This window comes from Mytilus edulis, chromosome 14, assembly GCF_963676685.1.
Source record: "Mytilus edulis chromosome 14, xbMytEdul2.2, whole genome shotgun sequence".
NCBI lineage: Eukaryota > Metazoa > Mollusca > Bivalvia > Mytilida > Mytilidae > Mytilus > Mytilus edulis.
Genome location: NC_092357.1, coordinates 39201411 through 39229342, shown reverse-complemented (window position 1 = coordinate 39229342; position 27932 = coordinate 39201411). Strand labels below are relative to the sequence as shown.

The 27932-nt window shown below is 31.2% G+C and overlaps 1 protein-coding gene across 5 annotated transcripts in view; it reads right to left on the bottom strand.

Moving 5' to 3' along the window:
- The window catches only part of LOC139503633 (peroxisome proliferator-activated receptor gamma-like), a 49564-nt gene extending 22494 nt beyond the window's left edge, over nt 1-27070 (bottom strand). Inside the window, exons 1-2 of one of the 5 annotated variants that reach the window (XM_071293450.1) lie at nt 26987-27027; nt 25152-25401 (exon numbers count right to left, since the gene is read on the bottom strand). The gene's annotated coding sequence lies outside the window, so the exon portion shown is untranslated. Of the gene's footprint in view, nt 1-5425; nt 5480-11869; nt 12541-23707; nt 23830-25151; nt 25402-26896 lie in introns of those variants that run through there. The other 4 variants (XM_071293455.1, XM_071293452.1, XM_071293451.1 and 1 more) reach the window with 4 other exon arrangements.
- Nucleotides 27071-27932: the final 862 nt, after the last annotated feature.

Below are 27932 nucleotides of genomic sequence, written 5' to 3'. Positions count from 1 at the left end.
AAATGTTTTGTATTACGTATAACAACAGGACGACAACCAATAATCTACCCATATGTAATGGAGGGACACATCCTTGGAACAGTCAACCACAATCCGTACCTAGGAGTGGAGCTATCTAGCACTTTATCATGGAATGACCACATCGGAAATATCACTACAAAGGCAAATAAAACTTTAGGCTTTATACGGCGGAATCTTAGTAAATGCCCAATGAATATAAAGCGTCAGGCATACATAACACTTGTACGACCAACACTAGAATATGCTAGCAGTGTCTGGGACCCGCATCTCCAAAAACACATACAACAGCTAGAAATGGTCCAAAGGAGAGCAGCCAGATTCATCAGGCATGGGTATTCTCGAGACCCGGGCATAGTAACATCTTTATTAGAGGACCTTAAACTACCACAATTACAGGAGAGACGAAAAACATCACGTTTACTCCTGTTTCACAAAGTAATCCACCAACTTATTGCTATTCCGATTCCAGAATACTTGATGACACCAGCAAGAATGACACGTCAGTTCCATCAACGACGATTTGTCAGATTAGGATCAAGTTCTGAACAAAGAAAACATAGCTTCTTCGTAAGAACCATCACAAACTGGAATGAACTACCGCCTAGCTTATTGGACCAGTGGCGGATCCAGAACTTTTCCTAAGGGGGGCCCGCTGACTGACCTAAAAGGGGGGGGGGGGGGGCGCTCCAGTCATGCTTCAATGATTCCCTATATAATCAACCAATTTTTTTCCCACAAAAGGGGGGGGGGCGGCCCCCCCCCCCTGGATCCGCCTATGTGGACATTGATGACTATGAGGCATTCAAAACCAACCTCATAGCACACAGATATCCGTAAATCAGCACACACATGTTTTTATCTGCACAGGCACCTGTACATATGATTTTAAAAGAGCACATTTTGGATGACACAACTTTAATTTTAATACATTTGTGTGATGAGTCAACCGACTCTTTACGGATTACCCATGTATATGTAGATGTAGATGAATTGAATGCAGAGTTATATTTACGAAGAGACTGTTAAAAACGGGAAAGTCAACTAAGAAACATAAACAATGATCTTTTCTATGCAATTTTATAAAAATATTTCTCCGATGAGTTGGATAACCTTCTATTCACTTCGATATTTGTACATGTAATGTTTGATCAGTAAAAAATAGAAAATCTGCTATAGAAAAGTAATTGGAAGTGATTTATTTCTTCTAAATTCTAAAGTGCCATTACTTCAGTGACGTCATTTAGAACTGTTCTACAGTCCTGACTGATTTAATTAGTCAGTTCTGCTGACAGTTCTACGGTTAGAACTGATTTGGACAGTTCTACCTAGAACCGATTAAGACAGTTCTACCCTAGAACTGATCCTGACAGTTCTACCTATAGAACTGATTCTGACAGTTCTACTTAGAACAGTTCTATGGTAGAACTGTTCTAGGTAGAACTGTTCTAGGACAGGTTAGAACAGTTCTATGACAGATATTCTGACAGTTCTAATGAGAGGTTAGAAGTGATCTCCACTGTATATGATTGGGGAAAAATTAACAAATACCATTTTAAGCGCAGATCAGTCATCCTTAAGCTATAGGGGGTGAGGCTGGGGGTTTATAGAAAATAGAATGGACAAATGATATATATAAAGAATAGAGAAAAATGAGCTGCTAAAAATTAAATTTAAAGAATCCTTATAGAGAAAAATGAGCTACTAAAAATTAAATATGAAGAATTATTATAGAAAAAAAATGAGCTACTAAAAATTAAATATGAAGAATCATTATAGAGAAAAATGAGCTACTAAAAATTAAATATAAAGAATCATTATAGAGAAAAATGAGCTACTAAAAATTAAATATGAAGAATTATTATAGAAAAAAATGAGCTACTAAAAATTAAATATGAAGAATCATTATAGAGAAAAATGAGCTACTAAAAATTAAATATAAAGAATCATTATAGAGAAAAATGAGCTACTAAAAATTAAATATGAAGAATTATTATAGACAAAAATGAGCTACTAAAAATTAAATATAAAGAATCATTATAGAGAAAAATGAGCTACTAAAAATTAAATATGAAGAATTATTATAGAGAAAAATGAGCTACTAAAACATAAAGAATTATAATTTATAATTATAGAGAAAAATGAGCTGCTAAAATATATAAAAATTGGCAAAAATTATAAAAAACAGAAACAAATGGTATACACAATTATTTATAGAATTCAGAAATGAAGGATCCCCTTTCACCAATCTATACCCTCTATTAAAGAACAGTTTTAAAGGAGTTTGATAATTTGAAGATGAAAAGGGATGCTTTAATTGTGATTCAGTCTGAGCTTCGAAACACATTTTTTTCTGTTTATGGTGCATTAAATCAATCAAAATGTGCAATAATTTTCCGTACAGTACCAGCATAAATGTACCATTATACATGTACCTACTAGACCGATAGCCAATACTTTGGTACTGGTCTGCAAATGGGATATTTTTTTTTATTCAAATTTGCAAATATATTGGATCACAATAAAATATCATTATCATTTTTTTCTTGTTCTATATTTTTGGATAATTTTGAATTCAAATTGAGAAAAAGATATACATAAAGGTAGGAATGTCATTTTCTTTAAATCTAATAATATAGAAAAATACATCCATTACTTTCAACATTATGTTAATTTCATTCAGTATTATGTTAATAACATTGATATAAGTACGACCTTAACACTCTAGTACAAAAATGTCAAGTTTTCATTTCACTATAGTCGAGTTGACATATTTGACCTGAAGTAACTTCACTTATGACTCGAATAATCCAGTCGTTATATGTCACTGAACTACTATCACCCCATTAAGTCACTGGAGGTCAAAGAATGTAACAGAGCACTGTGTCATAACGATATTCCACGCCTTTAACCTAACAAAAATATATTTTGCCTATATGAACAATCTTTTTATTCAGTATCTGGTAAAAAAAACAAATATTTTTGTGCAACACATTTCAAAATTTATATTTCATATAGATTGATAACAAAGATCTGGCAAATAAGATTTTTGGCAATTTTTGCAATTAAGCTTCAAATACTGCACCTGTCGCAAATTGATATGTAATACAAATTGCAAAAATATTTCGACAATCTGGAAAGGAATTGATACATAAGAAAGAAAGACAAAACTATGACTTCAAAGAAAGTTAAAACGTTTAATGAAATTCTGCAAGATACACTAAATAGGACATTACAACTACAGCTTCACCAACAACATGGGATTATCTAGGTTCTCCTGAAGGACAGACGGATTTTTCAATTCTATGAAAATCTGAAGGAATTGATTGATAGATGTACATCCATTATTATTATCTAACTTTTAAAATCACTGTTTTCTATTCTTATTTTGTTTGCCCTTATTATAAACCTACAATGTTTGCCTTTATTCTCTTTTATGTTAAATACACCCCCCCCCTTTTTCCTCAACCTAGAATACTTTATATTTTTGTTTTCAAATCTAGAAAGCCAAAAGATTTTTCTCATTGTTGAAGCCGTACGGTTGCTGTACTTGCTGACATCCACTTCTTATGTTGATAGTTGTCTCAAGGGCAATCATACCACATCTCCTAGTTTTGATACTGACCATATCACTATATCTAACCATCTTTTTCGTTTAAACATCTCCTTTTTATACTGACAATACTTTCAGTATATTTATTTTGTGATTTGAGAATGTAACTTACACAATTTAATACTGATAATACCATTCTTAAACCATCTTCTTCGTTTAATACTGACACTACTTTTAGTATATATTTATTTGTGATTTGAGAATGTAACTTACACAATTTAATACTGATAATACCACTCTTAAACCATCTTCTTCGTTTAATGATCTTTAATACTGACACTACTTTTAGTATATTTATTTGTAATTTGAGAATATAACTTAAAAAAGTATATTTATTTGTAATTTGAGAGTGTAACTTACAAAATTTACTTGTTAGTTTTAAGAAAAAAGGAAAACAAAAATTAACGGAAATGTCAAATTGTAATTAATCATTGATGCACACAAATTGAACAGCTAATTGTGACAGATGCAGCACAATGTGTAGGTGTATGAATACTTTTATCTTATGGTCGCATCGATTTTTACAGCAAACAAATATCAATCAGCGTCTGAAACTATTTTATTAAGTTTATTTTGATCTTATTATATTTGGATGGGCAGATATAGCATTGACCCAATTGTTGTTCTGTGTAACACGTCGGCTTTAGTTTTTACAGTTTTTTTTTAAACCGGAATCATGGGTATAAAACGGTTGCCTCCCTTGAATTCGAGTTTTTACAGCCTGCATTTGAAACAATTTTATTAATTTTATATTTAAAATCGTATTATTTTTGGATGTACAGTTATATAGCATTGACCCAATTGTTGTTCTGTGTAACATGTCGGCTTTAGTTCTTATGTTGTTGTTTTTTATATCCATCAGCATCTGAAACTATTTTATTTAGTTTATTTTGATCTTATTATATTTGGATGGACAGTTATAGCATTGACCCAATTGTTGTTCTGTGTAAGAAGTCGGCTTATGGTGGCGCATAACACTACAGGGAGATAACACTAAAAAGAAAAAAAGCTATTTTTTGTATTTTTTTTGTATTTTTGTCAAAGAGTCAAAGTATATAATTAGTCAAAATTTGATGAAAAAAATCGAGCCTAATTAATTTAAGACAAGGTGTTTGGTAAATGTACCACCTTAATTTCTCTCAGTTTTGTTAACCAGAAGATAAAAAAACAGGAATCTAAATAAAAGACAAAAAACAGATAAAAACGTATGACACAGATCTGCATGCGCATGACTTGTATAACCGGGATAACCTTCGTCAGTAATAATCTTGACCAAACATATCAAAAGCCATATCAATTTAGCCTTTGTTAGCATTACTTTGGGGATGAGAATATTTTTTTTAGGAAAAAACCATAATCCCATTTGAAGTTAAATGGTCGTTCCCTAAATATATGCAGTCTATAATACATATGTGAAATAGTGAAAATTTAGTCATAATAATACATCATTTGGTCATTTCAATAAAGAAAAGACGTTTACTAATTGGGACGACATCAAAAGTTCAATGTACATTGTAGATTTGACTGACCCCCCCTTTTTTTTTACCCCCCCCTCTTAACTTAATTTGGAAAAAATAGATTGACAACTATTGATACATGTAAAATCGATTTTGGATTCACAAAACTTACAGCAATTTTTAACCCCCCCCCCCCCCCCCCCAAAAAAAAATACAAACTATTTGATTTAAGTTTTTTTTTTTTTATCATACATTGGTCATTTAATGTCATCCCTAACACCAAAGATTTTTATAGTGAGACTCTGCTAACACTGAAGATAGAAAATCATACACAAACCTAAACCAAATACGGGTGAGTGTTCCGAGTTTTTAGTATTCCATTCTTCGTTCATTTATGATAAGAAAAAAAGTTGAAATATATGTTTAAGTAAAAAAAATAATAATAATACCTGCACATGCGCAAAGGTATTCAAGATATAATCTCGAACTATTGATCTTTTGGATAGTCAACCATGATGATATAATATTTTAACATTTCACAGTGCAATAAGATGTTATAGATCAACATACTTGTTATGGACAATATCAGAAAGATGAGTTAGTATTGATATTATGTAACCGCAGTGAGGGTCTAGTGGGATTTATATAATAATAATGGGGATGGGGGTTGAGTGATGCAGAATAATTGGTTAAAAAATCAAACATAAAGTCGAAATAAATTCAGAATGGAGAAAAAAAAGGTATAGAAATCAGAAAATACAGAATTGAAGGACCCCTAATCCAGAACCTCTGCTTTAACTTTTATGTACATGTAACTGATGAAAGTATGTACACATAAAACTGACACATATGTATTGTCTGCTGTTATCTAATATGTAACACATGTGCATCTCATTCAATGTGTGTTCATACAGTGGAACAATGTTTTAATCAAATGAAAGTTTTTATTTTAATAAGATAAAGGCAAATGTTACATTGTATGCAATTTGATTAAAGTGCAGTGGCAAATATTTCATACATACATGTAATCAAGACGATAACAAGCTAACAACTTTCAAGGCTTTACATTCGTTTGCACTGTTAAGGGCACGTAACTGTGTCTGTCTCAGCAAACGATGGGAAGGGACAGGCATTAATATTATTTTACAACATGACACGGTTCCCGTCTTGAGATATAGCAAAATAATGCTTTTTATTTAGATATTTTTTCATATTACCGACTTTTGCATCCGGATTTTTTAAACATTTTTCGACAGGTTACTTCCCCTGTTGAAGGACATCAGTTAAGAGCAACCAAAAGTAGATTTTTTTACTTATAATTGATGCAATCTAGGGGCAAGTTAGAGAGTTTACTTCTTCAAGATGCTCTAACTTGACAGGCAGAAGATGACACAACAACAGTAATTCCATAGGGTTGCAAAAGATATAAAAAAAGAAGATGTGGTATGATTGCCAATGAGACAACTATCCACAAAAGACCAAAATGACACAGACATTAACAACTATAGGTCACCGTACGGCCTTCAACAATGAGCAAAGCCCATACCGCATAGTCAGCTATAAAAGACCCCGATAAGACAATGTAAAACAATTCAAACGAGAAAACTAACGGCCTTAGTTGACCGTGCGCACATTTTTAGAACAAAGCGTGGATTAAAAAAAATATAATTCGGTCAACGATATCGCGACTTTACACTTCAATGAATTTACAAAAAGAAGCATTCAATATTTTAATATATTTGATTTACACGATTTTTCTTAAATCAAGCTGTTTCCATGTTGTCTAGTTTGGCTTTCGGGCTCAGACTACATGTATTTGTCACATTATTTCATCACAGTCAATATGCATAACCAACAGCTTATATTTTATTTGTTTTAAGTATCATTTTATTGATTTGGAATTGAATGGTTTAATGCTATAATCCATAAACCTGACTATCACACAGTTATATATAGCTAACAAATATAAAAAAAAAATAATTTATTATTATGTTATTTGGTACAAGAAATACAGAAAACAACAGATAATAAAGAAGATATGGTAAAAAAAATTATAATTGACAATGAGACAACTCTTCTCACGAGACACAATGACACAGAAATTAACAACTATATGTTCCAGTACAGCCTTCAACAATGAGCAAAACCCACAAAGGCACGAGTATCACAAGTTAAATTATGTGCCGGTCGAAATAATTTTGTGAGATTCTGGTAGTCCTCTTTTTAACTGTAACAGTTTCAAATTCAGTTGGAAAAGGCTTTACTACTCAGATTGGCATACAGCACAAAACAATTAACATAAAGAAGTATCGATCTAAGAACACTTGAGTTTGCGGTGACTGAAAGCTAGCACAAAGCCAATAACCGCTAAAACATAAATCATGTTCTCGCAGACTGACCAGTTTTCCTTGTTTATTACAAAAAAAAATTGTGAGCTTATGGTAGGTAGTTACCTTTTAACCTGTTACAGTCTTAAATTCAGTTAGAAAAGGCTTTGCTCCGTTGATTGTCACGAAGCAAAAACCAACAAACACTAAGAATAAAAAACAAAAAAAACTATATAAAATATCGATATTAGGGTAATTGAGTTTGCAGTGACTGAAAGCTAGCACAAAGTCAATAACCGCTAAAAAAGATAATATTTTTGCAGACTTGAAAGTTTTCCATGTTCATTATTAAAGTCGATGTATTTCTTTGATTCGTGTCAGATTAATCCATATACGTACTACATAACTGATCAGCATTCTCATAAGATCGTACAAAGTTAGATGTTTACAGCTATTTGAATTGGGCTTGGTTGTGTTTTATTTGTTCTTATGTTTACATAAGTATATATATTTCAAATCGGACTCGTATATATATATATTGTATAATACATTTGATCTTCTGATTTAATGTGTCTGAATTATCTTGATTCTTGAGCCTATGAGACAGCAACCACCCAAACTACTCCCATTCTCATACAAATTCTACAAGGTCAAATGTTTACAGCTAATATATGAATTGGGCTTGATTGTGTTTTATTTGTTCTTTTGTTATGCTGTTTACAAAAGTATATTATACTATCATATTTGATCTTCTGATTTAATGTGTCTGAATTATCTTGATTATTAAGCCTACGAGACAGCAACCACCCAAACTACCAACAATCTCATACAAATCGTGCAAAATTGGATATTTACAGCTACATGAATTGGGCTTGATTGTGTTTTATTTGTTCTTCTGTTATGCTGTTTACATAAGATTATTATATATATTATTATACATTTGATCTTCTGATTTAATGTGTCTGAATTATCTTGATTATTAAGACAAGAGACAGCAACCACCCAAATTACCGACAATCTCATACAAATCGTGCAAAGTTGGATATTTACAGCTATATGTATTGAGCTTGATTGTGTTTTATTTGTTCTTCTGTTATGCTGTTTACATAAGATTATTATATATATATTATACATTTGATCTTCTGATTTAATGTGTCTGAATTATCTTGATTATTAAGCCAAGAGACAGCAACCACCCAAATTACCGACAATCTCATACAAATCGTGCAAAGTTGGATATTTACAGCTATATGTATTGAGCTTGATTGTGTTTTATTTGTTCTTCTGTTATGCTGTTTACAAAAGTATATAGATATACTATTATACATTTGATTTTCTGATTTAATGTGTCTAATAATCTTGATTATTAAGCCTATGAGATAGAAACCACCCAAATTACCAACAATCTCATACAAATCGTGCAAAGTTGAATATTTACAGCTATATATATTGAGCTTGATTGTGTTTTATTTGTTCGTCTGTTATGCTGTTTACAAAAGTATATAGATATTCTATTATAAAATTGAAAATGGAAATGGGGAATGTGCCAAAGAGACAACAACCCGACCAGAGAAAAAAACAACAGCAGAAGGTCACCAACAGGTCTTCAATGTAGCGAGAAATTCCCGCACCCGGATATATACTAGTTCAGAGATAATGAACGCCATACTAATTTCCAAATTGTACACAAGAAACTAAAATTAAAATAATACAAGACTAACAAAGGCTAGAGGCTCCTGACTTGGGACAGGCGTTATACATTTGATTTTCTAATTTAATGTGTCTGCATTGTCTTGACACTCGGACCAATGAGATAGAATCCATCCAATGTAAAAATATATCAAAAGATGCTTATAAGAGGACATTTTTTCTAGCAACAGGTTCCCTGTGGACAATCTTTGAGCTGTTGTACGAGTTCATTTTAGTCTAATGTATAATTGTTATTTGTCTGTTTGTCTTTTACTTTTTTAGCCATGGCGTTGTCAATTTATTTTCGATCAACGAGTTTGACTGTCCATTAGATATCTTTCGCCCCTCCTTTGTACGCATAGAAGTTCTATTCGACTTAATACTCCCGACAAATTAAAATATACAGTTGTCAAATTGCCTATGAAAAGAAATATGACATTCTTAATTTCTATTATTTATACTGATGTCAACAGCTCGAATATTAGCTCGCCCTATTGGACTCGCTTAATATTCTTGCTGATTAAGTCAGTATCAAAACCGAAGATGTCATTATTCTATATTTTCTCGAACATCAATACACAATACAGAGCGCTACAATTCTTTCGAAAAAAATAGGTTAATATCCTCTAATTTCAGTGCTGGCAGTAGCGTTATTTAAGGATATATAATTCTTTAGATTGGCATTGACCTAATTTGTGTTATTTTCAGACTTGATCGATGTGCTTGTTACGCAATGATTATAAAATAGCGAACATGTAAATGGAGATCCATTAGATCTGCAATAAATTGTATTAAACACATTTGACCTTGCTGTGTAATGATCAACAAAGTAAATGTCACAAGGTCATGTTTTTTACGTATATATTTCATATCATATCAGTACAAAAATGTGACATTTAATTTTTCTTTTTAATAGGAATGAATCTATACCTATTTCATAACAATATATTTACAAATGTGAGATGCATGATGCAGATATACATATTTTTCTTACATAAAATTGAGAAAGGAAATGGGGAATGTGTCAGGGCGACAACAACCCGACCATAGAGCAGACAACAGCCGAAGGCCACCAATGGGTCTTCCCGCACCCGTAGGTGTCCTTCAGTTGGCCCCTAAAAATATGTATACTAGTACAGTGATAATGGACGTCATACTAAACTCCGAATTATACACAAGAAACTAAAATTAAAAATCATACAAGACTAACAAAGGCCAGAGGCTCCTGACTTGGGATAGGCGCAAAATTGCGGCGGGGTTAAACATGTTTATGAGATCTCAACCCTCACCCTATACCTCAAGTCAATGGTATACTATCAAAAATAATACATTCACATATCAAAATTACTTCCTATATGCAAGGTGATAGGACGTTCCGCTGGAATAGGTCACCTTATGAAGCTTGAAAATATGTGAATAGCTCAAGAAATCTATTGGAAATATATGATAAAGTCAATGAAGTTCACACACCTTTACCTTTGTAAATTTAGGCTACATTGTATTGAATTGACTATGAACTCAGAACCATGCAAGCTAAACATTTTCCAGTCCAAAGAAATATTTTCATTTCGTATACCCCAAAAATGAAAAAAAAGTCACATCATTGGTCGAATTTTCCATTTATAAGAACGATCTTAGTAAATTAAAATGTTTTGTAGTGCGTTTTTGAAAATCTTATTCAAAATGCATTATATTTAAAGACGGCAAATTGGTCTAATTGTCTATCGAGTGTTTTTTCTTCTTCTTCAAAACCAATCTATTTGATTTCCATTTATTTTCACCAGAACAAGTCTCCTACATCTGGAGGGGACATGCGATAAAATAGCTTCAACCATTTGATTTCTTTGATGTCTTCTCATTTTTAATTTAGCTCTTGTGTTTTTTTTCTTCAAACTTTCTATTGAACCAATCCGGGTTTGCCGTCTCACTTTGGCACATGAGGATCCTCTCGGCAATCCTCGGTAGAATCCGCTACTCTCCAGATGAGGGTACGGAATCGGCGGAGTTGAAACGAATGGGTGAGGATCAATAACAACAGGAGAAATAAACGTATGATGGTGTATGAAACAAAATCTTTCTCCGAGTAAGGAGCACTATACTAGCAGTGGTCAGACCCAAATTTTCAGTGATCTTCAATTTCTATCAAAGATTGGCTGTCAAAATGCTAACATTCCAATTTTTAATTACTGATAACAGATTACATTCTCACAATAACAGATAACAAAAAATATAATTGTCCTATAACAGCTAACAAGGAATAAGACAATAACAGCTAACAGCAAACATATTTTAGGAATAACAGATAACAAAGAATTAATTTGCCCTATAACAGCATTACAGTTATACCCTTGCCCCCTCTTTTAAGTTTATTTAAATTTAATAAACAGAAACATGTTAATATACCTTCATCATTGCAAGACAAATGGTAACGAAATTATATTTCCTTTTGGAAATATTTCATTTTAACATTGTAAAACATGGCAACCATATACGTGTAGGGAAATAAACGTGGACACAGGGAGTAAAAATGAGAAAAATAAATGGTGGAAGTGGGAGTAAATGTGGAAACGGGGAAAGTAACCTAAAAGAAATGGTCAAACGACTGACGGATAGGAAGTACTGATTGGAAGGAAGTCGGAACAAATATGACGGTGAAGATTTCCAGATTGAAACTGCAAGTGTTGTCCAATCCTTGTAATATAACTGGTATCATGACCCTCAATTTGAAGAATACCTTTATAAAGAGAAGTAAAACCACGACTTACCGTATATCTAAAATAAACCACGCCTACAAACTCCATATGTAATGTACACGGTTCATACGCGGTCGCTTTTAAACAATGGTATTCCTAGAAATGTATTTGAGGTCAGATAAAGGGATTATTCTAAAACATGCAAACTATTGTGTATTAATCAGATATCCAAACGATTCTGTACTTTTATGAATAACGGTTCCTGCAGTTCAGCCTCTATCTATGTTGCGCGAACGGTAATATTTACATTACAGATGAACACGATAAACTCACTTAGCAAATAATGACTCAGTGGTGGAGCCTACCTTGCAAGTGAACGATAGTCCCGTGCACGAGTACTCGCAGTTGACAGTATGGATGTCGACCAAGTTGTGATTATAGAGGCTTCTCATGTGTGTGTCCAAGTTATCACGTGATCACATGTTTTGCCAATTTAATTACAATATCATTAATATGATTTGTTTAAACAAGATAATTAAATAATTAAAAAAAACAGTCTTAGATTATCAAATAATCAACCAATCAAGAAATATTGTGTCTTGTATTCAAATAATCACTATGGAAACGGCTAAGTTATCACATAATCAAAAACCCATGATGAGACTCGTTTTATAAAATAAATTGATATCAAACATGTATTGAACATCTTTAAGACATCCTTTTTTGCAAAAAATATTCATTCTGAAATGATTCTTGTTTAAATATATTTATTCTCAATGTTGGACAGGTATGACGTATCAATTGCTTTACATTGATCGAGACTAAACTAGTTTTACCTCCAGAGGGATAATGTTTATTAAATCTGTTTCCTGAGGCCAAATGAACATGTTTTTCTCACTTATTAGTCGCATAGATGCATGTTGACACTTAAAATCCATGTTATTATGTCTGATAGAGATCAAGTATTCTCCTGTAAATAAATGTGTTTAAACACACCGTAAAAGTAAATGAAAAACGCATGAAATATACAGAGCCTATAATTTTCTACACCAGATGGTTCGAAATCTACAAGGGTGTCTTTTACGTGCAAGAAATATGGCTCTCTCTTAACACGGGCCAGCCATTTATCGTCCTTTTCCGACGGACTATCATCGTTTCCTCAAAACCATACTCGCCAATGGTGTAAAGGGAGTGCCGAAAATTCAGTCCCTGAAATTTTTATCCCGGAACAGTAATCGAACCAGTAACCCTTGTGTTAGTAGTCCGTAATAACATAACGGTACCAATTTTACTGCAACAGATGCTTATTTCGACAATCAATGTCTCTTGAGAAATGTTCGAGGCCAAAATAATTGAAAATCCAAAGCTTCTTTTAAAGATGAAGAGATATAAACCAGAAAGGACAAAAAGTATAGCAAAGGCTAGGTAAAAAATTTGAGCTTTTAAACATTACATGAACATGTAGCTATAAAAGACTCATCAGTGACGCTCGAATATAAGAGAGGCCTATATGAGTAAGTATCTTAAGGGGGTAGACCTTGGTTCAGGGAGATAACTCTTTAAATCAGTTAAGCGTTTGTAAAAGTCAAGTTCATCAATGTATTTTAAGCATTTACTTGAAACAAATTGAAAATAATCTATATAACCTAGAAGCTTAGAATATATTTTTGAAAATGGTTGACACAAACGTACTGTTGATTTTAAGAGTTATTTCCCTTAAACTAGGTCTACCTCCTTAACCTGAGTTTATTTAGGGCATGTTAATGAGATTACACCCACATACATAGATATTTAATGTATTTACTATAGTATTTTCTTTATACAATTATAGACGAAAAATTTTACCACAGTCATCAAACCTGCTTTAGAGACCACCTGTATTAAGTAAAAACCTGTTTAAAAAAACCGCCAATTTTAGATCCCCCTTTAGTACATTTCATATGAATTGAACCTGTATTATAAGACCACCTGTCTTAAGACACCACGTTTTTGCTCTTCCTTAAGTGGTATCTGAAAAGAGGTTTCACTGTTTTTTTATGACATAGCCTAGATCTGAAAAAGGCTATTTATCGCTTAATGTATCTGTTAGACTGTTAGGCCAAATAAAAAAGTACAGGCATGGTCTTTAATACTGCTACCTTTATAATTATATAATTAACTGTGCAATTTAGAGTCACATATATCTTTGTTTCTTTCAAACTACTTTAAGCTGCGGATTCCTGAAGCTACAACAGTCAGTGGCTCACAATGGATTTTTTAAAACAATAAAAATGTTTTATTTGGAAAATCAATCTGCTTAAAGTACTTATCCTGTGTCCAAGTTTACTTACAAGGATCTGACAACACTCCGTGTTTTTTCCTGTTCAGATAATTATCATCCAATCAAATTTAGATTACAAAGGTTTGTATTAAGCTGACATAACCTTAGTATTTCGAAAGGACTTAAAACAGACTAATGGAGCGTTTTTGTGTCCTTTTAAGCAAAATTTGCATTTTAATCAGGCTGAGGAAAGGTGAATGAACTTTATATATCAGTGTGATGTAACATATGGTTTTGTTTTATTTTATCGCAGAAGTTAATATTTTAGGGCGGGAAAAATTATTGATTTTATTAACATTGCTGCATTAACATTTACCAGTACCAATGTCACTGCCCATGCATGTACCAGATACATAATTTAAACCGAAAATAAGTCATGGGTGATGCTAGAGGTCACCATATTAAAAAATCTAAAGTCTAATACGTAAAATTGAGAATGGAAATGGGGAATGTGCCAAAGAGACAAGAACCCACGTACTTGGATACGAGAGTGCAAAGAAAAGGTCAAAAGTAAGTCGAACCTTGATGAGAATTAAAGGCTATAGATAATGGATATATAGTCATTTAATTCAAATAAAAAGACAAGACATAAGCCAAGCATAGATTACGAATCTGAGCTGCATTTATGCATAAGGGAGCTACCATTTGATTTTTATGTGGGGGCTAGGATGAAATTTGAAAAAAATAGGCAGGACAGGAGTTTTGAGTAAAAAAAAAGGCAGGATGAGACACTTGCAAAAAAAAAAAAAGTCAGGATGACAATTGATGTACAAAAAGTCTGGATAAACTAAAAAAAAAAAAAACAGGACCGAACAGAGTGAAAGACAGGACAGAGATAACAACTAAAAAAAATGCAGGACAAAATTTTTCATCCTTGCCCCCCCCCCCCCCTAAAAATCAAATGGTAGCACCCTAATGTAGGTACAGTTTATATACAGTTTTAGATATGTACAGTTTATAGCTTTACAGCTGTACATTTGATATGCATCTTAAGAACTGTACATCAGGATTACTTGTACTAAGGTACATGTAGCTATGTAGCAGAAAGACCAGAAATAAACCGAGCGTGCGGAAGGGATAAAAGCTAATGATAATGGAGATGCATTAAGTTTTTGATTTCAAACCATGAGTCAATACACATGTATATATATAAGTAGATGTGGTATGAGTGTCAATGAGACGATTCTCAATCTCACTCACAATTTGTAAAAAGTAAACTATCATAGGTTAAAGTACAGGCCTAGAAAAGAAAACAAAAAAAAATGGTAAAAGGAGATGACTTCGTTTATTACTGCATCAATCATACAGTTGCGATAGACAAAAGTTAATTTCGCTAAGGACAAGGAGAGATTCCACATTCAGCTTTACTGTTATGGCACTACATGAATAGAACTAGAGGATTCCAAATCTCCAACAAAAAGTGAAAACAACAGTCATGAAAATCTTTGAACTCTTTCCGATTATAAGAATTCTGAAATCACGTTAAGATTAAAAGATAAAACTGCTATGAAGATATATATGCTTCATCAACCAAACAGTTGCGTAAGACAATAGTTCAATTCACCAAGGACATGAAGAGATTCCCCATTCAACTTTACTGCTATGGCACTACATGAATAGAACTAGAGGATTCCAAATCTCCGACAAAAAGTAAAAACAACAGTCACGAAAATCTTTGAACTCTTTCCGATTATAAGAGTTGTGAAACCACGTTTTTAGATACAAAGATAAAACAGTGATCAAGATACATATGCTTCATCAACTATACTTTTGCGTCAGACAAAAGTTAAATGAACTGAGGACATGATTCCAAATTTGAAAAATTGAAAACGGGTCTTTAATGGAATTCAGCAAATTCCATTGAAGATCCGTTGGTGATCTTCGGCTATTGTTTGTTCTATGGTCGGGTTGTTGTCTCTTTAACTCATTCCCCATTTCCGTTCTCAATTTTATTCATCAACCATACAGTTGAGTAAGACAATATTTAAATGAACTTGAGGAGATTCCCCATTCAAATTTACTGTTATGGCACTAAATGAATAGAATTAGAGGATTCCAAATTTCCAACAAAATGTAAAATAAACCAGTCACGAACATCCTTCAAATCTATTCAATCATAAGAATTGTGAAATCACGTCAAAATAAAAAAAGATAAAACAGAGATCAAGATATATGCTTCATCACTCATACAGTTGCGTAAGACAATAGTTAAATTCGCTAAGGACATGAATATTCCCCTTCCAATTATACTGTTTTTATTGCATAACATGGATAAGACTAGGGGAATTCAAATTTCTAACAAAAAGTTTAAAAAAATATCAGTGGGGAACATCCTTGAATTATATCCGAATTATAAGAATTGCGAAATCACTTTAAAATAAAAACGATGAAACATCGATCAAGATATATGCTTCATCACTCATACAGTTGCGTAAGACTATAGTTATATTCTCTGAGGACATGAATATAACCTGTTCAACTGTGCTGTTATTATATATATTTTCCAAATAAACACAAATATATTGAAAGCACTATACTACTGTCTGCTATAATTTCAAACACAGCATGTGCTATATATTCTAATATATCAATGTTTTAAAAAAACTAAATTATAGACGCATATATCAATATATAACCACAGCATACAAGTTCAAGGGAATTAAAAAGCTGATGATTTATCTAGCTATTAAAGTTTAGTCCCACATCAATTGGATGTAGTTTTTTGGCAAACGCCTTTTCAATTTGCTTTCCTGGTAAACGTAATGGAAGAGGGTTTTGCATACATTTTTTATGTACATTGTTTATCCCATTGACGGGGGCAGATTAGGTGAACGTGTGTGTGTAACGACAACTGCTCACTACTTACTTATTATAGAATTTAAACTGTGGGGTCACCAAAGGTTCTCAACGCCTTTAATATTACAATAGTTCGAAAAATTAATCAGGAATAACTTTATGTTTTGATTTATATTATTGATTGTTTTGATTTATATTATTGATATAAATCAAAACATCGTGTTATTCCTGATTAAATTTTCTAATTTCTTTATTTAGATGTTGAGAACCTTTTGTGACCCCACAGTTAAAGTGCCTTTAACAAGTACACAGTGAGCAGCGGTTGTTACAGACAAACGTTCACATAATCTGCCCCAGTCAATGGGATAATTTAAGGTTGTCAATCAATGGCCACAGCTACACTGTTTTGAATATGATTCTATATGCTTACAATATTTCTTTGAAGTTTGATGGCAATAGACCACTTTAAAAATAATGAAATGATTTTCATGTTACACCAACTTAAAAAAAAAGAGTACGATGATATGTATGCATAAGAAATCCGCCTTTTATCAATAATCATTTTTTAGTTGTAAAATAGAGTCTGCTTTGTTTACCACTTCAAAACCGAATGACAAGAAACAGATGCAAAAAAAAGAGGTCACACAATGTCAAAAAATATTAAAAAAAAACCGGATTTGAGACATCCCACACAACATGTTATAGAAGAAAGACAAACGAAGTTCAACATTTATTTTCTCTACTGTAGAACAAATTCAAGCAGAATATTTTGGAGAGCCACTGACTAATAAGACATATTTGGCCTTGTCAGCATAAAAAATCTGGATAAGAAAACATCCCACATTATATCTTATAGCAGAAAAACATTTAGTCCAATATCAACTTTCTCTACTGTAAAACAAATTCAAGCAGTAGTTTTTTTTAGGGGAGTTCGCTTCTCAGTTTCAAAATAATAAGCTTTTCAAAACACTAGTATACATTGATAGGTGATTAGTAAAGGAATCAACAGAGCAAACAAAATATATAGCTCAATGTGCTTGTTTTCGAGATATTAGCCATAACATTTTTTGCGGGAAAATGTTTTCTCTTGACCTGTCATAGCTTTATCATTGACAAGGTTTAGTTCTCAAAAACTATTAAAAAATAATTAAAATTTTATAAGACTTTAACAGATGGCTTATCATTATACAAGTAAAATTTTATAAAAATAAAAATTTGGTTTATGGACACATTGTTTTAAGGAATTCACATAGATAAAACCAGAGGATTCCGAAAATCTGAGAAAAAAATCCAAAACCTGACAAGCGAACATCGTCTAGTGATACATGTTTATCCTTGTCACGCTGATGAGATAACATCGTCTTAGAATATTGTTATCGATGAACATGTAGGACACAAACTTATATGAAATTCAAATTGTAAATGTTATCAAAGGTACCAGGATTATAATTTAGTACGCCGGACGCGCGTTTCGTCGTGACGCTGATATCAAAATAGTTATAAAGCCAAACAAGTACAAAGTTGAACAGCATTGAGGATCTAAAATTCCAAAAAGTTGTGCCAAATACGGCTTAGGTAATTTATTCATGGGATAAGAAAATCCTTAGTTTTTCGAAAAATTCAAAGTGTTGTAAACAGGAAATTTATACAAAATGACCACATAATTGATACTCATGTCAACACCGAAGCGCTGACTACTTGGTTGGTGATACCCTCGCGGACGAAACTTCCACCAGCAGTGGCGCCGACTCAGTGGTGTCAATAGTCATCAAAGGTAGCAGGATTATAATTTAGTACACCAGACGCGCGTTTCGTCTACATAAGACTTATCAGTGACGCTCATATCAAAATAGTTATAAAGCCAAACTTGATAAATTGTATATCGGTTTAATACCCATTACTTTTAAATAACTTAAACTTTTACTTCAAAAAGCAACACAAATTAACAGGTGACTGCTAACCAAAAAATACAAGCATTTACTATAATTATAAAACCATTTCAGCTCAATCATCAAATGAAATGTCAGTTTTTGATCATATGTAATTAAACTGAAATTATATTAATCTAATTAAAGTTTGAAAACATAATTTGCTTAATAAATAAGATGAGTTGGGATCCGGAACGGTATATTGTACTTTTTACAATTTACTTCTTGCATTTTTGTCCACCACATGAATATGAATTATATTTATAATACTTATAAATTTATTTTCGATATTTCGGATGTGTACTAGTTCAGTGATAATGGTCGTAATACTTAACTGAACTTAATGAACTAAAATTCAAAATCATACAAAACAAAAAAAGACAAGAGGCTTATTTATTTAGAGATCTGAAGGATATATTAAAAGAACAAAACCAGAAAAAGTTTGGATTGTTAACGAAAAGAACATCATCTATATATCTGAATGTGAATTAAATGATCAGGATTCTTTGATCATCTTGTTTTTGAAAAGTGTCTGAAGGAACTGCGACTCATAAGATAAGAAGAGGTCAACAAGGAGAGGCCTACAGCTCGTTCGATTAGAAGTGCAGACAATTTGTTGAAAAAGTTTATTTTCAAATTCAAATATTTTGCCAATAAGAAACTCCTGAATGTTAACATATCATATATGCAGGAGAAGTTGGTATAATGTTACTGTTACTATGTCAAATTCGAAGTATAATTTTAAAAATGACAGAGGAAGCAGTGTCTGTTGATTTTTTTATTTAGTGGTCTCAACTATATATTAACATAACCAATCCAGAAAAGTTTGAATTTTTTAATGTTTATTGTTTCATTGATGCCGTATTTGAAATTGAACGATATACATATGAGACAGTTCACTGACTGTGATAAATCACATTAAATATTCAAAATTTAGTTATCTTAGAAAAGATGCAAAACTATGGTCTTTAATTGCTGTAACACTATGATGAATGAAACACACCGTATTCTTAACAAATTGCTACCCTTTATGTAAACTAGTATTGATTCTTTCCTTTAACACTTGTCGTATGTTGAATCAACTGATTGATGATCATAAAAAAAATTTCATTTCAGTACTTTGATATTTTTTGAGTTTTCAAATGTTTGCCCTCAATCGAACCTGTAAGTAGTTATTTCCAGACAACATGTGTTGCAAATTAAAACCTGCATCATCATTTGTTCCACGTTTTATTTTATTATGTTTCAAAAAAAATGTACGTATCTTTCAATAGCATTATACACGATTGAAATATAAGTGTATTGATATCAACTTATTGATGTCTTGTCATCAGATGCAAAAAAATTGCAATTGTATTTTTTTTTTACTTTTTATTTGATTAAAATGCCATAGAGAAAGTTGTGACAAATAAATCTATAAAAGAATGTAAGGACCTAAAAAAGTAAAACTCTAAAAGTAATGAACCCCAAACAAATTGAACCAGATGCTCCGCAGGGTGCAGCTTTATACGACCGCAGAGCTTGAACCTTGAACGGTTGGGGCAAGTATGGACACAACATTCAAGCTGGATTCAGCTCTAAATTTGGATTGTGATTAAATAGTTGACACAGCATAGGTTTCTGACACAGAATGAATGTGGTCTAATGAACTTAATTTTTTTTTGTGCCTTTGAACAATTCACTATGCTGTTGAATATCAATCCTCTAAAAAAATGTTTGAAGAAATTTTCTTTTTATTTATGAAATCTGAAATGAGAAAAATTTCCCCCCCCCCCCCCTCAATTTTTTTCACATTCTCCTTTCCCTTATTCCAAAACCGATCTCAATTCAAATTTCTAATGGAGTTTGCAACAATAACTACTCATTTAAATACATCACAAAAATATTAAAATGTAAAAAAAAAGTGCTTGTCATCAATAAATGGTAAAGATTGTTTTAATTTATCAGTTGGTAGCAAAAGTGAATATACATTGTATATTGTATAAAACAATGATTTAAGTTGATTCAACTACTATTCTGGACAAAAAAAGATAACTCCAATTGAAAATTTCTTGCTACTGCGCAATATTGTGCAATTAGATATTTCTTGCTATTGCGCAATACTGTGCAATTGAAAATACTTGCTATTGCACAATATTGTGCAATTGAAGATTTCTTGCTATTGTGCAATAGTACTGTGCAATTGAAAATTTCTTGCTATTGTGCAATAGTACTGTGCAATTGAAAATTTCTTGCTATTGCACAATACTGGGCAATTAAAGATTTCTTGCTATTGCACAATACTTAATATAATAATTGTGGATCCTGATTTGGACCAACTTGAAAACTGGGCCCATAATCAAAAATCTAAGTACATGTTTAGATTCAGCATATCATATTGAAAACCAAAAATTAAGAATCTACATACACAGTTAGATTTGGCATATCAAAGAACCCCAATTATTCAATTTTTGATGAAATCAAACAAAGTTTAATTTTGGACCCCTATTTGGACCAACTTGAAAATTGGGCCCATTATCAAAAATCTAAGTACATTTTTAGATTCATCATATCAAAAAACCCCAAGGATTCAATGTTTGTTAAAATCAAACTAAAAAAAAAATAAAACCCTTTGGACCTTAATGCAGATCTAGACCAATTTGAAAACGGGACCAAAAATTAAGAATCTATATACACAGTTAGATTCGGCATATTAAAGAACCCCAATTATTCAATTTTTGATAAAATCAAACACAGTTTAATTTTGGACCCTTTGGGTCCCTTATTCCTAAACTGTAAGGACCAAAACTCCCAAAATCAATCCCAACCTTCCTTTTATGGTCATAAACCTTGTGTTTAAATTTCATAGATTTCTTTTTACTTATACTAAAGTGATGGTGCGAAAACCAAGAAAAAATGCTTATTTGGGCCCCTTTTTGGCCCTTAATTCCTAAACTGTTGGAACCTCATCTCCAAAAATCTATACCAACCTTCCTTTTGTGGTCATAAACCTTGTATTTAAATTTCCTTGATTTCTATTTACTTATTCTAAAGTTATAGTGCGAAAACCAAGAAAATGCTTATTTGGGCCCTTTTTGGCCCTTATTCCTAAACTGTTGGGACCAAAACTCCCAAAATAAATCCCAAACTTTCATTGTGGTCATAAACCTTGTGTTAAAATTTCATAGATTTGTATTTACTTATACTAAATTTATAGTGCGAAAACCAAATGTCTTCGGACTACGACGACGAAGACGACGCAGACGACGACGCAAACGTGATACCAATATACGACCAAAAAATTTCAATATTTGCGGTCGTATAAAAAGGAAAGTCCATAATCAAATAGCAAAACCAAAAGCTCAAACACATCAAACGAATGGATAACAACTGTTATATTCCTGGCTTGGTATAGGCATTTTAAAAGGAAAAGAATTAGTCCGAGTACATAGATAACTAAAAGGTTTAATCCATCTTATGAAATTTATAACATTGTAATGAAATTATAGGAATAACCAAATTATCTGCCCTTACCCTTTATATGCCTATACTACAATATAAACCATATTTCACATAGAGAGTAAAAAAACTCCCGAAAGCTCGAAACACTAAATTTCAATGATGTCAATCTCGGAAGATTGCCACTTATAATTGTGGTATTTTTAAACAGCTTACAATTGTAAAAAATATGTTTTTATCTGTCCCTTTATGTGCATAGACTGCATTCTTAGCTCATTGTTTATCCTTTGTTTTTGTATACACTGCTCGAATAAAGAAAAAAGAGGTAAATAATTCAAATACCGTACACTAAGAAAATGCAAAACGGAAAGTCCCCTCACAAATGGCAAAATAAAAAAGTTCAAACACAGTGAAAAAATGGGAATCAACTGTCATATTCATCCTCACTTGACATTTCCTTATGTAGAAAATTGTGGATAAAACCAGGGTCTATAGCTAGCTTGATCTCTCCTTTGTATGACAGTAGCATACAATTCCATTATATGGACGACAAGAATGTGTGAGCAACGGTTACACACAGATATTTCTAAATGTTTTAAGTTATGATTTGTTTGTATATCAAGAAATGTGGTCAAACAATTACTTCTGTTACATATTGTTACTTGTTGTAACTTGTTTCAAATTTGTTCTTAACATTCTGCATTGTAATGCAAAATAATTCCATTATGTTTCCTGCAGTTATAATCAGTAATACTGCAAACAATTCCTGTACCTTATTTTTAATCGTGTAATTAAAAGACGTCGGGTTATATTTTATAAATAATAACAACATATATTTTAAGAAGTAATGGCCGGCGAATTTGTAATTATTCAAGATCTGTAACAAAACTTAAAGACTATAACAAAAATACCAAATTCAAAGAAACTTAAAAAAGACCAAGTTCATAAAATATGATTTAAATTTAAAAAAAATGAAAAAAATGAAAAGAAAGGTGAAGTTAAAAAAAACCTGACATATTCAAATGTTATCAATCAAGAGAACGAGTAAATTTATATCACTATATTTTCGAGGTGTAACTTTATGATGATTAACCTAAAAATTGTAATAAATAAAAGCATAGTAAGAAGAAAATTATCTTTATTTATAACAAAAGTAAATGTATAATTATCATATGAACTCCAATTTCAAATATCATAATATCATATTTATAACAGTAAAAAGTAAAATTATAATAAAACTATTGAATTCAAGGGAAAATTTTAAACGGAAAGTTCATAATCAAATTGCAAAATCAAAGACTCAAACACATCAGACGTCATGTTTCTGACTAAAGATTAATTTTGTACATATTTATTTGTTTTTAAATGATTAAATGACGAAACTATCTTTGTCTAAACACTTTCTTTTAAACACTTAGTTTAACCTACGACGCATAATATACAGGTCAGGTCATATTCATTAAATCCTAAATGTTTAACAATACGAAAAAGGAATTTATCAATTCATACCTAAAATCAAGGTCAGTTCCGAATGGCACCCTTAGTGCACTGAATTAGTAATCGCCATTTTCAAAGCGTTTTTACAAATTGCAATAAAATTAAAACGAAATATAAGAATCCCTTTGTGACGAAAGAGGTTTGAAATTTAATTTGGATGTCAATACATTTCAAAAACATGTTTTCAAGATCACTTAACCTACCCAGAAATTAATTAAAAAAATTGTATATAGCAGTGACTGTTTTTGATTCTTACATAACTGTACTTTACTAACTGACCACCAAATTGATGCTATTTTTAAATATTTTTTTTTATATCTATTGCATGAATAATTTGCCATTTTTGTTTATGGAAAAACAATCTGTTTTTAGATAAACCTCATATAAGTTAAAGTTTGTTTACATGCCGGGTCACGTGTATTTATTTCTTAGTAATGAACAAAAGAATTACCATTTTTTAAAGGTAATACAATATAATAAGAAAGTACTAATACTGTCAATTATAGCTATCTTGTTACATTTTTCGATGTCTTTTAACAATAATATGAATACAACTAAAATCAATTTTCGATATCTTTTAACAATAATATAGATATAACTAAATTCAATTTTCTATGTAAAAAAGAATTATTATAAGGTCTATATATGGTAATCAAATACAAGATTAGACAAAGACTTTGGAAGGAAACGATTAAATAATTAAAACAAGCAAGACAAATATTGAATAGTTCTGATTTATTCTCAAATCAATTCTGCATTTAACTATAACACAGTGCATATGGAATATTTTTTAACTTCTTACATTATGTTTAATAATATTCTCTATATTTATTGTCCATTTTCTATTAACTAGCAATTAAACCTTGGACTTTGGGAGGAAGGTATTAAATAATTAAAACAAGCAAAACAAATATTAAACAGTTCTGATTTATTTTCAGATTAATTCTGTGTTTAATTAAAACACATTGCATTTTTGATTTTGGAAGGAAAGGATTAAATGATATATTGAATAGTTCTGATTTATTTCAATTCAATTCTGCATTTAACTATAACACAGTGCATATGGAGAAGTTTTTATTTCTTACATTAAATTTAATAATATTCACTATATCTATTGTCCATTTTCTATTAATAAGCAATTAAATTTTGACTTTGGAAGGAAAGGATTTACTAATTAAAACAAGCGAGACAAATATTGAATAGTTCTGATTTATTCTCAAATCAATTCTGCATTAATCTATAACGCAGTGTATGTAGATTATTTTCAATTTCTTACATTATATTTAATAATATTCTCCATATTTATTGTACATTTTCTATTAATTAGCAATTTAACTTTCATAAGAATCCTATTGTAATATGTCAACAGACTTACCTTCTTCGTTAGGTTAACGTTCCTTCTGTTGACGGTCGTTGCCCTATTCTAAAAATAAAAATGTCGACTTGACCTGGTTGGCGCGTAATCAGAACATTTATTCTGTACTGAAATCCTATTAATAGAGTATGATGGGTTAGTCTTGCATACAGACAAACTAGAATAGGAATATTGGCTACTGATGATAAATATTGTTCATGATGATTTAGATGATAGCGATGTACGAATGTATTTCGCATTACTATTATGTCTGTACTGAGTCAATGTATATGCTTGAAGCTAAACGTAACACACTTGTAAAATTTTTTACATATTTATATTGATTATATAAACAGTGTTAACGTATCTTATAAAAAAGCGGATAATATAAATGTATATTGCTACGGAAATTGCATCAAAACTTAAAGGAATAATATGGTTAGATATCGAAGTCATCAACGCGTCACAATAAACCAAGGGATCACAAGTGATAAAATTGAAGTCAAATATATAATAAAACTACGGGGTATATTACAATTGGAACTGTCTATTTGACATTTTGTGCCATATTAGTGTTATTTATCTCGAGTTTTTATTTATTTGGGTACATTTTGTTTCTCTTATGGCATTATTAGCAAAGGAAGTTTTCTTTGTAATTCAGATGAAATGACATATGAAACACAGCATTCTTAATAATTAATATGTTATTCGTAACAGTATATAATATCTAAATATCATTTTAGGTAATGGTTAAATCAAACTATTGACGAGAAATTGTATATACGATACTGCTTTGCGATGTGTGTATACATATCAAAATAATTTAATTATAATATTATACACAAGGGTCTGATAAAAGAGTCTTCAAATCCGTAATTTCCTAATATTTTCTGAACTGTTTTTCTCAATTCTTTATAAATTTTCACGATATTTCTTTATTCTTTATATTTAAGAACACATTTTTTTTTGTTATATTCTTTATTTGTTTACCTATTTTTCGATAGTATTAATCAATTATTCTCTCGCCTGTAAACCCCTACCAGACCATCATGCAGACTCTAGGGATAAGGGAACGGCTATTTCACTTCAAGGGGGAGGATATGTTTTTTTCCTTTACGAATATTTAGATCCCTAATTTGATAAAAAGAAATTCTGTTTAAGCAGAGCACAGAACACCATACCCCTTTTGAATTTAATGGTTACTTCCTAAGAGGAAACAGGCAGAAGTAAAGGCATAGAAAACAATAAGGTGCTAAAAAATAAAGCAGTATTATAAAGAATAGATATCAATGAACAAATCAAATTAAGAATAAATATAAAAAAAAACCAAACAGAAATGATCATGATGATGGACCCCCATTCAGACCTACGTATATACGGAATAGAATAATTAATAGATTTTCACATTTTGCACATCAAACTTTTAAAGGTATAGTTAAATTCTAATATAAGTTTTCAAGACCCAACTTTAATGCGAATTAATAAAAAAAAAAAAAAAGAGTACATGAACACTTATAAGATGAAACACTACCACTCAATGGAATTAATGAAAAACAAATGTCATAGTCTTGATTTGATGCAGGTATTTTCCATACATCGTATCTGTATATAAAAAAAAGGGTGTTGTAAGATTTGTTCTGGCATGCAACGTATATGAGATGAGATAGCATTCTATTTTCTATTTTTTTTATTTTGTAAGCAAACCTTATATTTTATTAAAATGATATATGTATTTATGTTTATAAAATTATAATTATATAAGACACAATTTTCCTGATTTATCCGTACTGGCAGTGAATATTCACATTAACTTGAAAATACCTGAAACCATTGAAAAATCTTTAAAATACGAGTACGAGTATACATCATTCACAATATAATACAATTCATTGAATGCGATTATTAATACGCTGTGTGCTGTGACCATTAAACTTCTTTTTAAAGTTTTTATCGACTTGTAAGTGTCCTCGACTGAACTTCCTTGTTTATTTTTAGATCAACCAATCAGATTTGATGTTGTTTTGGGTTACAGACCGTTAAATATATTTCAGATTGTTGCATGTCGGTAAATTACAACTTTTAACACCTTGAATTAATGACCGAGATCTGATATGCATCACTCGTAACAAGTACTTTATGTTAATGATTGGAAAAAAGTAATTATGCAAGGGTTTTGTGTAAAACAAATAATGATTGAAAAACGAAATAATGATTGAAAAACGAAATGATAATTGAAATAACAAATAATGATTGAAAATATAAAAGAAACAATGATTTAAAAAAGAAATTGTGCAAGGGTTGTGCAAGGGTTTCATATAAACAAAGTTTATTTAAATAAATAATGTTAAAGCAATACGATTTACAGAAGAAGAAAAAAATTGATTATACAATGCATACCTGGAATTTAATTAAGTAAAAAAACTATGCATTTGTTAAAGGCTGACATTTGATGCAATGATGTTTATCATTTGGCAGAAATAACATAAAGATTAAAGGGACGATGGAGTTAAGATAGATTATTGATTTTCGTATATCATTTAAACTTATGTATAATAATAAAAAAAAATCCCTTTTGGTCTAGACATATAGGATTAGCGATACTACATTATATCTTGATTTTAAGATTTTCTACAACAAAAATTGTTGAATGCTAGTCAATTATAATTATAAAAGTGTGTTTGAGCGCAAAAAAGGGGATCACCTTATTGTTTTTCTTGTTAACTTTTATTCGAAAGTTTTCAGAACGACGTCAACGGATAATCATTTACTGTCAAACTAGCGTTAAGAACTCATGTACTTAAA